Here is a 13,367-nt window from a genome sequence, read left to right as displayed (position 1 = left end):
CAAATCTTGACTGCTACTTACCAGCTTTATGGCACTTTTTTGTCTCTGTTGACTCATCTGTAAAATGAGGATTTTATTAATTCGTTTAAAAAGTATTTGTTAATGCCTACTATATTCCAGGTGCACACATTGGTGAAAAAGATTCAACCGGGCTCCTGCGTGGCTCAGTCGGTTAAGTGTACAACTCTCAGTTTTGGCTTAGGTCATGATCTTATGGTTTCGTGAGTTCAATGCATCGGGCTCTGTGCTGACAGCATGGAGCCTGCTTGGGATTCTCTCTTTCCCACTCTCTGCCCCTCCCCCACTCATGCTAGCTTTGTCTCTCAAAATAAATAAATAAACTTAAAAAAAAATACAACAAAAAATCTGAGGGAGACAGACTAACAAATAATCAAGACATTGTAAACAAGTGTGAAATGATACTAAAAATAAAACCAGGTGATAAAGTGGTGACTGTGAGAAAGGTTTACATTAGCTAGGGTGGTCTTGAAAAGTCTCTATGAGGAAATTGATACTTTATCCTGAGACTTGATTGATGTGGAGAGTTAGTCTTGCAAAGACCTGATGAAGAGTTCTCCAGGCAGGAAGACCTGGAAGTGTGAAATCCCCCAGGTTTGAGATATCTTGGAGGAACAGAGGGAAGGCCAGAACAGTTGGGGTATAGTGAGCAGGTGCTGTGATCAGATGTAGGGGGTGAGATGGCTGAGAAAGGGAAGGATCAAATCATAGGGGGGCTGTGGTGTTAGTAAGGAGTTTGGGTTTTATTCTAATTGCTATAAGAAGTCAACGGAGAGGATAACAACCCCCCCCCCCTACTTTTGGGGATGCTGAATAGGTTGACACAGAAAAGCACTTAGCTCAAATCCTGATGTTAAGTGTTCAACATATTTTATACCACCTTCACATATACTTTATTATTATAACTACACCGTAAGCTCCTTAAATGCGGGTCTACATGTCATACTACTGCATTGCCTACACAGTGTGGCACACTGTGACATAGAAAACCTGACAGGGTTCATTAGATGTGAGTGGTGGCCTAGTGTGCTGTTCAGAAATAGCCTTTCTGTATAGAGACATGCACTGTTCTGAGAAATTCAATCAAAACACGAGGTTATCCGATGAGTTCTGTAACAGCAACTCGCATATAGTGGAGTGTGCAAGTATGCATATTTCTCTCCTCAATCTATATTTAATGGCCAATCTGGGAAAACATTAACTTTTATATGATTACCTGAGAGAGAGATGGAGAGAGAAAGACAGGGAGAGAGAGAAAACAACACAAGTATAAGGGAAGAAGGCTCCCTTTACTATTTTGGAAGGGAATGTCTTCAGAAAAGTCTTTTTCTTTCTTATTTGCCACACCATCTGCTTTTCAGATAAGCAGAACTAGGGAGTCCTTTATTGAGATACATACTGTTACTTAGACCCTGAGAGTTTATTTCTTTTTGGAAATGCCAAAGCATTTGAATTTTTCTGTGCTTCAGAGCATGTATTATTTTTTCTCTTTCTTACAGAAGAGATAGAAACCCATCTATCTGGGCTTCCTGGTAAAGGTTTTGTCCTGAAGGATAGCTTCCCAAGAGCCATTTGTCACCATTTCTATGCATAAGAAGTGGGAAGATTTTTACACTTTTCCTTTGTATGTTCACATTCAGATCACTCACTCAGGGACATGCACTGGTTTTTAAATTGTCTTCTGTTTGGAATTAAAGACGCCTCTTGGGTTTTATGCAACTCCAAAACTGAGCCAATTTAGCTCTCTCCTGAATTGGTGGCCCTTTTTGTTGTCTCTCCTCATTTTCTTCATAGAGGGTCACCTTCAGATGATTAATAAGTACGCTGCCTTCAGCTTCAAAATACATCATTTAAGAACATTTGTTTGATTTTCAGTCATCTAGTACCTTTCAAAGTAATCAGCAGAAAGGATAGAACTTTAATAAGTTAAAGGCAAATCATTATTTGATAAAATTCTCTTTTCACTCCTGTAAATCTTCAAGTTTCGTATTTCTTTTTGACAAAACTGTCAAATAAAATCCAACAAGAAGATAGGAGCAGACCCATGAAATCAAAACTGCTTTTATTCCTTTGATTTGCCCAGTCTTTAATAGTAAGTGGGACGTAGCTTTTGTTTCCCAGCACAAATGGAAACTTTTTGAGAGTACAGATCATGCCACATATTTCTGTTTCCTCCATTAGGGCCAAAACCTGGCTAGATGCTCAACACACACATAGTAAGCTGATTAGAACACTTGAGCCATTAAACTTGTATTGTTGTTTGATGCCTTCTTCTGCAGCTTAAAACCTTAAGATATCCCACTGAGCCCTTGAATTTGGCACAATGCAAGAGAAGATGGAGTACTAACAGAGCCTTATCACTTATATGCTTCTACTCTGCTGCACTTGTGCTGTTAATTCAGGCCCTCCAGAAGAAAGCATATGTACTCTTTTAGAAAAAAAAAGGAAGACTCTGAAAGTGAGAATTCAAATGAGGATAGCTTAATTTCATTCTGTCCAAAATCTGTGAAATACAAGACAGCATTCTTTAAAGCTTTTTACTGAAGGCTAAGGGTGAGATAGTAGTGATGTTTTGATGTCTAGAACATCGACTGTTTTTCTTTCTAAGCTTTTGCAACAAGGATTATGGATAACAGTGAAACAGATGATACTTTGTAGACTAAGGTCTTGTGAAGACAAAAATATATGATTCACTTCTATTAGGTATATTATGAAAGATATGACAGCAAACCATTAACCTGCAGCCATTTCTCATGAGGATGAGAGAGAGCTGGTCTGAGGCAGGTGTTTTGAACCGTAAGTCCTGAATCTTCTCTCTGGATTGAAAAATGCTCTGTATTCGACATAGTTTCTTGCCATAAGTCTCAAAAATTAAGCTATGTACCCCTCTCAAATCTTAGCTACTCTTAGGAAGTTTTTGGATCTTATATGAATGAATTCCTCTTTATGGAATGATTACATTGGTTGACAACATGTCAAAGCTGAAAAGAGAGAGGTAGAAGATGTGTATTTAACACTTTGAACTGCTGTGGAATCTGTTGCTTAATTTTACCACCTCAAGAATTTGGAAAGGAAGATCTCGTTTACTAAAAACAACTGTATTAGGGACATTGTTTTAAGAGTTCGGTATACTAATGATTGTTTAGAGCCTTTTATTTATTTATTTATTTTTTAATTTTTTTTAATGTTTATTTATTTTTGAGAGAGACAGAGACAGAATGCAAGTGGGTTGGAGCAGAGAGAGAGGGAGGGACAGAATCTGAAACAGGCTCGAGGCTCCAAGCTGTCAGCACAGAGCCCGACGCGGGGCTCAAACTCACAAGCTGTGAGATCATGACCTGAGCTGAAGTCGGATGCTCAACTGACTGAGCCACCCGGGCGCCCCTGTTTAGAGCCTTTTAAACTGGCAAAAGTAACTTTAAATAATGAATACTCAAGATTGCTAAGAGGTTGAAACTGATATTCCTGTTCTTTTGTGGTAGATTGTTTTCCACCACAAATTGGAAAGCAATCTGGCATATGGATTGAAAATAAAAACATTGATAGTCTTTTTTTCAGGATTTCCATTTTTTAGTGGAAATACTTGGAAGCAAGAGACAAATGCACAAAAATTTCATTGAGGTCGTATGCATAATTATAAAAGCAAAACAAAATGAACTCAAAATAAATGAGCAATAGTTGTGGAATGCTTATTCAGGTTAGGATACCTCCATTCAGTGGCCTTCAAAATAATGGTTAAGTACCAATAAAAACATGGTAAAAAATATTATTATACAATTAGTGAAAGAAGGCTGACTCTTAAATTATTCCAGTATTACAACTATCAAACTGTTTTGAAAGAAATGTATTAAAATTATAATATTAGTTATGTTTGGGTAATGGTATTATTTATTTATTCAGCCAATAAATAGACTATGTAAATCACATATATTCTCATGTAATCCTCATACAAATTTTTCATTGGTATTCTATTTTAAAGATTAGGAAAATACATAAATAATAAGATGCTTTATGCCAGAAACTTAGTGTTCAGATTTATTGTTCAGGCATCATTCCAATACTTTGGATACTGAAAATATGCTCGGGTGTTTATTTTTCCTTGAAAATGTATCAATTTATCAATTGCATGACTAAGGACTAAAGTACATGAAGGTTCTTTCAACAACCCAGAAAATCTGCATTTCAGATACTAAGGTTATAGTTCCAGTCAAAAGTTCTACTATCAAGACAGTTGCTATTGAGATAGAGAAAACTGAGTGACTTCCATCAATCCTATAGACTTTAAAGGTATGTCCAATGTGACACTATTACTTAACTTCTCTGTGGCCAATTTCCTCATCTTAAAATGGTGATAATAGTCATAGGGTTGTTTTGAGGATTAAATAAGTGTGTGTGTGTGTGTGTGCGCGTGTGTGCGCGCGTGTGTTATATCTCAAATTTAGAGCAGTGCTTGGCACACAGGAAGTTCTCAACAAATGGGAGCCAGTACTGTAGTTGTGTTGATCTAGTTGTAACTTCATATGCAACATGCCATCACTTCCCATTATTTGTTCTCCCTATTACTTGATTATATCATCTGCTTATTCTTCAAACTAATTTTGGCACTAACTACCAAATTTCAGTAAAACAAAGGCAATGAAAATTAAGCTATAATTTTGTAATGTGTCTTCCCATTCATATAGGTCTGGCACATTTCTTGTTCAGTTGATTCCTAGTAATTTTAGATTTGAATTTAGAATTAGATTTTAGATTAGAATTTAGAATTAGAGTTTTTTCATAACATTTCTTAATTGGTTATTAGAAGAGTTACTGATTTTGGTTGGATGATCTTGTATCTGGCAACTGTTGTGTGCCTTTGTTTTAGTTCTAACTAGTTTTCTGGTTTATGTCTCTGTTAAATAGTAAACAAGACAGTCTGCAAAATGACTTTTGTTGCCTACCAGCTAATGTTTAATGATTCATCTCTTTTTTTGTCTTTTGCATTAGCTATGAACAATTCTACATAATTACACTGATAACGGATATCTTTATTTAAAGTGTTTTCAGTGTTAACCTCTTAATGTGTTTATTTGTATTTGATAGATACCATTCATCAATTTATGAGAGATTTCATCTATCTTTAACTTTGGTATAATTTATTTATATTAATTAATTAATTAATTAATTTGCAGTTTTATACCTTTATTTGACAATCAGTGATTGGTTCTTGTCCACATTCACTGTAGATATTTGAAGGTGGTGACAGGTATATAGGTAAACAACATATAGAGCTTGTTGGGTGAATCTTCATCTTCGCTGTGTTTTCTGGAAAACTTCATGTGGATACAGTAAGCAGCATTCCTCATTTCCTTTGGCCCAGACAGCTTTGTTGAACCTGGTGTCAATGAGCACATCTAGAGTTCCCATCTCCTTTACGGCAAATTTCTGGATCTCTTTGAGTGCACCAGGGGCATGCTTCTTGAAATCCACTCCATGGATGTGCTTGAGAATATTGATGGTGTATTATCTGGTCATTACCTTGTTGGTGGCAGAGTGACCCTTATTCTTCTCACCACTCTTCTTTGTGGGAGCCTTTCTACCTGCTCTGTCTGGGAAGCAAGAGCACGAGGTATTGTAGGAAAGGGAAACCAGTGTGCAAGTACGTAGTGTAATTCTTAAAGCTCAAGAACAAGTCTTCAATTTTATCACAGACTTCTCCCTCATGTTAGGATGATCATGTAATTAAATAGTTAACACACAGACTCTTAATACATTTTTTAACATTGGATGACTCTTTTACTTCTAGAATAAATCCTGCTTGGCAATTGAATAATATTTTCTTTTAATATCCTTCTATATTTTGTTCACTCAGATATTATGTTTAGGAATTTTACATCTGTTTTCCAGAAGAGATAAAAATCCATAGTATAGTGCGTGTGTGTGTGTGTGTGTGTGCACGCACACGTGTACATGCATGTGTGTATTACATTTTTCTCACTTTGTGATCAGTTTTGAATTCTTTTCTAGAATCAAATATAAGATATACTAATCTTCACTTCTTACTATTGTTTGAAGCCTTTAGTTTAAAAAAAACTTACCTGGAAAGTCATCTGAGAGTATTTTCTGAGGAGAGATAAATCTTTTTTTTTAAGTTTATTTATTTATTTTGGGAGAGAGAGAGAGAGAGAGAGAGAGAAGCAGAGAGAGAAGGAGAGAGTCCCAGTCAGGGGCTCTATCTCATGAACCGTGAGATCATGACCTGAGCCTAAATCAAGAGTTGGACATTTAACCAACTGAGCCACCCAGACACCCCCAGACTCTTAATTTTAAGATGATGTAATAATTCTGATGATAGTCTGATTTCAGATTTTTTTTTTTGCAAACATTTTTCCTTCATTGGTAAGATTACAGGTTTTATTCCTTATCTTTGGAATTCACAAATTTTGTTGGATGGCATCTAGATTATATTCCACAATTTACCCTATGCCTACTACAAAACCCTTGGAGAAAATTCAAGTAATTCCTCTCTGAAAATTTGGGACTTCATCAGTTCAAGTAAATTTTCCTGTATGATTTTCTTCATCGTTTTCTACTTCTTACCTCTTTCTTGTTAGGTAGATGTTAGGTCTTCTGGATTGTTCTTCTGTCTCAATGTTTCTCATCTTTTTGTTCTGCTGCATTGAAGACGGGAGGGCTTCTCAGCACGGTTTTGAAGTTCACTAATTCAGCTTTAAGCCTGTATCTTTCTGATGTTTTTTACTTAAATTTGTCATTTGAGCAATCTTAGTTTTAATTAAAAAAAACCCACTTTGTTGAGGTATGATCGATACACAAAAAGCTCTACATATTTAATGTATACAATTTGGTGAGTTTGGAGGTAAGTGAAACCATCACTGCAATCAATGCCATGAACATATCCAATTACTTCTTTTTTCTAGTATCTTCATTAATTTTTGTGGATGTAACATCTCTCAATGTTTCTAAGAATTCTAATTATATTTATTTTAAACTTCTATGATATATCAACTTTGTTTTTGAAGATGTTAGTTCCTTGGCTTAGTCCAACAACTGTTTTCACATTATTGGCTTTTCTGAAATATTTGTATTTATAATTGAGGTCTGAAATTGGCAAGTAATGATAGCTAGAGATGATTTCCCAGAAAATGTGAAGAAAATAATTCCTTTGGTGAGTGAATTTAGATTCTGTTCATAAAGATTTGGCTGGAGAGAGGGTGCATGGTTGTGACCAGAAGATATTGCTTCTAGATTACTCAAGAGCTTGCTTAATAGATGTAGAGGATGCGTGTTCATAAGGGAACTAGAAGTTACCTGAAGCACCACGTGGTATTATCTTTCTTTTGTCCCAATAACTTCTGTAAAATTCCTCTGGCAGAACTTCCATTTTGTTTAGAGAGCTCTTTTTGAGGCATTAGTCAGGAGGCTTAGGTATAGTCAGCAGTACAGTAATTTTGCAGCTCACCATTCCACTACCCAATTGTGCTTCTAGTCCCTGCTGTCTTTGATCTTGGTGTTCTTCTTGGATTCTTGAGGGGAACACTCACTTCTTTAGTAGTCTTCTCTTGTGCCTTTTTGGTGCTATAGGTTCAGCTCTGTGAGATTTTACCATCAATCTGAACCCATCTGCCTGTATCTTCTAGAAATTCCCCACTGTTCTGGTCTGTGGCTGGCACCCTTCCCAGGTTTCTCGTGCTACCATGGATTCATTTTTATTTTTAAATCTCTTGTGTTCTTTGAGTGGCATCCTGGGAAGTAGGAAAGATTAATACATATGCTCAGATACCCATCACAAAGCAGAAAAAAACTCAGTTTTTAGTATTAGCACAAAAAAATTTCTTAGTTCTGAGGAGTCAGCATAGTTTATTTTACAAAATGCGTCATTTTTCTTTTAGTTTAAGCTCTGAAATATTGTTTCAAAAATATTAAGTGTCAGGTACTGTGCCACGTGCTTTGCACACATTTTTCAATATCTTAATAACTGTAGAAATTCAATATTATTTTTCGGGGTGCTTAGGTGGCTCAGTCGGTTAAGCATTAGAATCTTGGTTTCCGCTCAAGTCATGATCTCACGGTTCCTGGATGGAGGCCCACATCAGCTCCTGGGCTGATGGTGTGGAGTCTGCTTGGGATTCTTTCTCTCCCTCTCTTTCTTCCCCTTCCTTCCCCCTCCCCCCTCTCTCAAAATAAATAAATAAACTTTAAAAAAATTAAAAAAAAAAGAAATCAAGTTATTTTTCTGTTTTACAGATTAAAAAGCAAATGCCTGGGAAACTTGAACTAGGAAATGATTTTAATCAACCCAATGCTTTCCAAAGCCATATTTTTCAAAAGAATAAATTAATTTAAATATAGAACACTGGAGACTTCATAGCATTACTTAAAATGTTAAGTTTTATGGTTTCATAATTTGGCTAAAGACTACAGGTGTATGTAATATTTTCCACATCACAGATTTCAAAGAAGACATTAAATATTTGCATTGACTTTGGAAGAGATTGTCTCAATCCACTAAATGTTTAATTTCTCCAATTATTTCATTCTGGTGTCCATTTTCCTTATCCCTTCGGAGACAGCAATCACTATAATACATTACTAAAGGTATGTGTTTATCAACCTTTATATCTATATGTATATCATTGTTGTGTTGGCAACAATTATTGCCATGATCTAAGTATCAGCTACACATCTTTCTGTGGAATAAAGGTTTGGCCATAGTATGATAAACATTTCTGAAAAATAAACACACAACAGTTCAATGATCATAGTCATGAATAGGGATGAAGAATGGGGGCACTGAGCATTTTTGGTCCCCTTGTAACCTTAAATACTTGCTTATCTTTTTAACAACTCATCTGTGGTCATTTATAATTCAAAGAGTTTAGTCCAGTAAATTTGTTCAGGTTGCATTAATGGCCACAGAGGTCTGAGGAGCGAAAAATTACTTAAGTTTATTGAAATAAGGAAAAATTTAAAACTCCAGCTCATTATTTAAACAAAAAGATGAAACTATTTATTAGCGATGTGAGTAAAATTATGTTAATTATCTAATGCTACTGACATCATTTAAGTGACAAAAGAATTCTTTAAAATGCTTTAACATTGTGTAACTTGCTGTCACTCCTTATGGATTTGAGTTTTAAGAATGATCCAAGCTACTTTTTATATTTCTCTGTAACTTACCTTTGATAATTGCCACTTGCCAAATCATGAAATTAGAATAGATGCTGTTCTTATATGCTCTGTGAAAGAAAGGGTGACAAAAATACATCATTACCACCCCCATCCACAAAACAGTTAACTTTATTTTATTTTTAATTGATACTATTTCACTTGAGACAATTAAATATGCAAGACAACATTGTGTCTTAATTTAGTTATTGTACACAACTTTATCTATTTTCTGGCCATTTTTGGCCATTTGCATAGTCTTTTGGGGGGTACAGTTGGTATTTAGACTGTAGGGACAATTTCCCCCTTTTTTCTTCCTCCCTTCTTTCTCTCCCTCTCTGCCTTCTCTCTCTCCTTCTCTCCTTTCTTTCTTCACTTCTCTTCCCCCCTCCTTTACCCTCCTCCCTTCTCCCTTTCATTATTATTATTTTTTCTTTCTAGTTGTCATCATTATATTATAGATCGAAGTTGTAATATATAGATAGAGAGTTAGGTTTATCTTCTAAATTTATCTGGCGCTAGGCTAATAATCTTGTCGTTATCACCTTTTGTAGCTTCTTTAAGCAACTAAGCTCTTTTATTTTTTCCTCTGTTCTCCATTTGGAGTTGCTATTTATGTGAGTGCTTATCATACTTGGCATATGTTCCCAGTTTTTTTTTCCTAATTCACTTACTCAGACTCCTAATTAGTGGTGAATTACTGCTTCATTTTATCACCTGATTCTTGAAGGAAGCAGCCTATTCTGGAAATGTTTAAAAGTAAATGGAAATAAAAAAATTATGTGAAAATGAATTCATGATTTAACTCAACTGATGAGAGTATTTGTCTTAGCTGCTTAAAGTTCGGGTTGTTTTCTAATCATCTTTGTTTTTAATTTAATACCTTTAAATTCTGAAGAATGGATACATTCCTACCCATTTCTAGTTATACTGAAGCCAGAAATGAGAAAAAATAATTTTCAGCTGCAAAAAGTTGATACTTTATATTTTTGTATAGATCCGTAGGGAAGCTTCTTATAACAGAGGGATCAAAAGTTGACCCAAACTGGGGAAACTGAATTAAGTCTTAATGAAGCCTAAATTAAATGCAAATATAATTGTATTTGAACCACCTCTTGAAATAAAAGGATTCTTGACAATGAAAATTTATTTTATATTTTTTATTAAAAACATAGTCCACATTCACTATAAAAATTTTGTAAAATAGGGGAAAATATAAAGGAAAAAAACATCTCACTGCCAATAGATATTTACTGTAACTTTTTGACATTGATTTCCTATATCTTTTTGGCACATGGATGTTTGTGCACAAATATACACATATTTTAATTTTTTTAAAAAATGTTTATTTTTGAGAGAGAGACAGTCAGAGCATGAGCAGGGGATGGGCAGAGAGAGAGGAAGACACAGAATTCAAAGCGGGCTCCAAGCTCTGAGCTGTCAGCACAGAGCCCGATGCGGAGCTCGAACTGGCAAACTGCGAGATCATGATCTGAGCTGAAGTCGGACGTTAACCGACTAAGCCCCCACAGGCATCCCTACACATGTTTTAAAAACATGTTTTTAAAAAACACATGTTTTACAAAGCACACTGTATATCGTTTAAACTTTAACAAATTTATCAATTTTGTTGGCTCAAATGGAGCTAAGATCATTTTTTAAAATGTGCTGAAACCTGGCATCAAACTAATCTCTGAATTAAAAAAATTACTTCAAACTGATCTGTTACAGAATTTTTAAATCCTCGAGTATGCTTCTAAATCTCTCATTAGTTGCTTCATATCACTTTAATTTGTAATCATTGGGGGAGAGGCTATAGATTCCCCTGTGTATTTCGTTATTGAAATCGTAATTTTATTCCTTAATTTGAAAAGCTCCAATAACCTTTACTATTGAAGAAAGTTTTAAGCTCATTCTAAAGAAATCTGTCTAACTTTGCTGCTATGAAATTGTTTTAAGTAGAAACAGAAGCTATTAACAGAAGTTAATAGCTGCAGTGGGTGATCCATTTTGACGAAGCCACTCTCAGGAATAGAGGCAGATTCAAGGTTGCTGGGTCTGATTTGGAGGGTCTTCTTTAAGAAAAAAAATTATATTGCACTTGGCAACTGTAATGAAATATATGTTTGTAAGTACATTGCTATGGCCACTTCCAGAGTCTTGGAAGGAGCCCCTGTAAATGAGGAGCTTCTGATGCTTAAGGCTTCATTAGCTCCATGTTAAATTTTCCCTGGCTCAGGAGTTAACACTAGTTTTCATTTGAGAAGCATAGTTACATTTCACAACACTATGTTACTGATTGTAGATTTGTAGGTACTTATTTCAATGGGAAGAAATGGTGGGAAGAGCTGGGCCTGTACAGAAGGTTCTGCAGACTAAGACTAACAGAGGAGCTTTTATGTGCCTGAACCTTCAGGTGATGGCCTAGTGGCCATATTATTGATGCATTATTATTTCAGGTTCAGAAGTCACAAAAGGCAGTCTAAACTGGTAGCCAAATAAGGAGAAGGTCAGAAGCTGAAACAGAAGTCCCTATCTCAGGAGCCAAGAAAATAACCAGAAAGGCAGCCCTTGGTGAACACAGGTGCTGTTGCCCATGACCATCTGGGTTCAAGTGATCAGAGATGGGATAATATCGACCCATGATGTGACAATGAGCCTGGCATATGCTGAGGATATTCTTGAGTAAGACGACTTTCCAAATTTTAAATTATGGAAAGAGAACATGATTTGGAACCAAAAAATCTGCATTTGAGTTCACTTGTTGCCTCTTAATAGCTGTGTAATCTTGGGCAAGATTCAGTTTCCTGAAATTTAGTGGCTTAAAGTAACAAAGTTACTTTTTTTCATGAATCTGCATTTGGGTGGTGTTCAGTGGGGACAGCTTGTCTCTTCTCGACTTGGCATCAGATGCAGTGGATCAAAGGCTGGAGGCTAGAATGATCTGGGACCTTATTCACTCACTGGTCTGGTGATTGATGCTGGCTGTCTGCTAGGACCTCTGGCTGTGGCTGAACATCTACACATGGTGTCTCCACATGGCTACTTGGCGTCCTCATGGTGTGGTAGCTGGTTTCCAAGGGCAAGTATCCCTAGATACCAGGCAAAGCTGAATCACACTTCTAGCTTGGCTTCAGAAGTCAAACAAGGTCATTTCAAGGGGGAGAGAACACAGACTACATTTCTCAATAGAGAAGTGGCAATGTCATTCTATAAGACAAACGTGTCAGTCTCTTTAGAAGATACAATCCAGGGGCGCCTGGGTGGCACAGTCGGTTAAGCGTCCGACTTCAGCCAGGTCACAATCTCGCGGTCCGGGAGTTCGAGCCCCGCGTCAGGCTCTGGGCTGATGGCTCAGAGCCTGGAGCCTGTTTCCGATTCTGTGTCTCCCTCTCTCTCTGCCCCTCCCCCGTTCATGCTCTGTTTCTCTCTGTCCCAAAAATAAATAAACGTTGAAAGAAAAATTAAAAAAAAAAAAGAAGATACAATCTGCCACAAGAATAGTAATAACACATATTTATTGAATACTTAATTGACATCAAATTTTACATGATTTACACACATATATTGCCTCATTTAATTTATCACGAGAAACTCTTAGGTTGGTGCTGTTATTGTCTTGATTTTATAGATGACGAAAATGAGGCATTGTGAGTTTTACATCAAGAGTCAAGATTTGAACCCAGGTTTCTAGAGTTCATGCATTCTCAATCCTCAAATAGCAGAATTGTTTTCAGAATTAAATAAGATAATATACCTGAAAGAACTTTGTGAATTATAAATTTGCTATGCAAATTTAAGTCATTTTAAGAAAAATAATTTTGGGAACATTTTCAGAAATACTAATATTTAAGATTTAGTACAGTATACATGTGTCTGAGTAGGTTACAAAATTAATTTGATAAATGATAATAGAATGGAATCTTTTGATGTTTTTTGATGTTTCCAGAAGGTAAAACCTCTGAGAGTCCTCTTTTCTCTTGTACCCACTGATCATTCTGTTCCCTACTCTAGCATATTTGGCCATGCCCTGTATTTCCATTATGGAATCAGAGAAGGTTAAAGCTATGATAAGCCTTAGGTTTTATATGGACCAACTCCCTTATGTATTTCTGGAATTTTTAGTTGTGACCTCTAGAAACTTAATGACCTTTCAGAATAAATAATAATATGGAGTGTTTTTT

At 35.9% G+C, this 13,367-nt stretch overlaps 1 protein-coding gene and 1 pseudogene across 4 annotated transcripts in view; one reads left to right on the top strand and one right to left on the bottom strand.

The window, feature by feature from the left end:
- GRM1 (glutamate metabotropic receptor 1) overlaps positions 1 to 13,367 on the top strand; it is a 449,767-nt gene that overhangs the window by 125,690 nt on the left and 310,710 nt on the right. The gene's annotated exons all lie outside the window — the stretch shown is intronic.
- Positions 5,235 to 12,242, bottom strand: LOC106965802 (60S ribosomal protein L31-like; annotated as a pseudogene).

The sequence above is a fragment of the Acinonyx jubatus genome, chromosome B2, assembly GCF_027475565.1.
Source record: "Acinonyx jubatus isolate Ajub_Pintada_27869175 chromosome B2, VMU_Ajub_asm_v1.0, whole genome shotgun sequence".
NCBI classification, from domain to species: domain Eukaryota; kingdom Metazoa; phylum Chordata; class Mammalia; order Carnivora; family Felidae; genus Acinonyx; species Acinonyx jubatus.
Note: the sequence above shows the minus strand (reverse complement) of the source record. Positions and strands in the feature narration are given on the sequence as shown.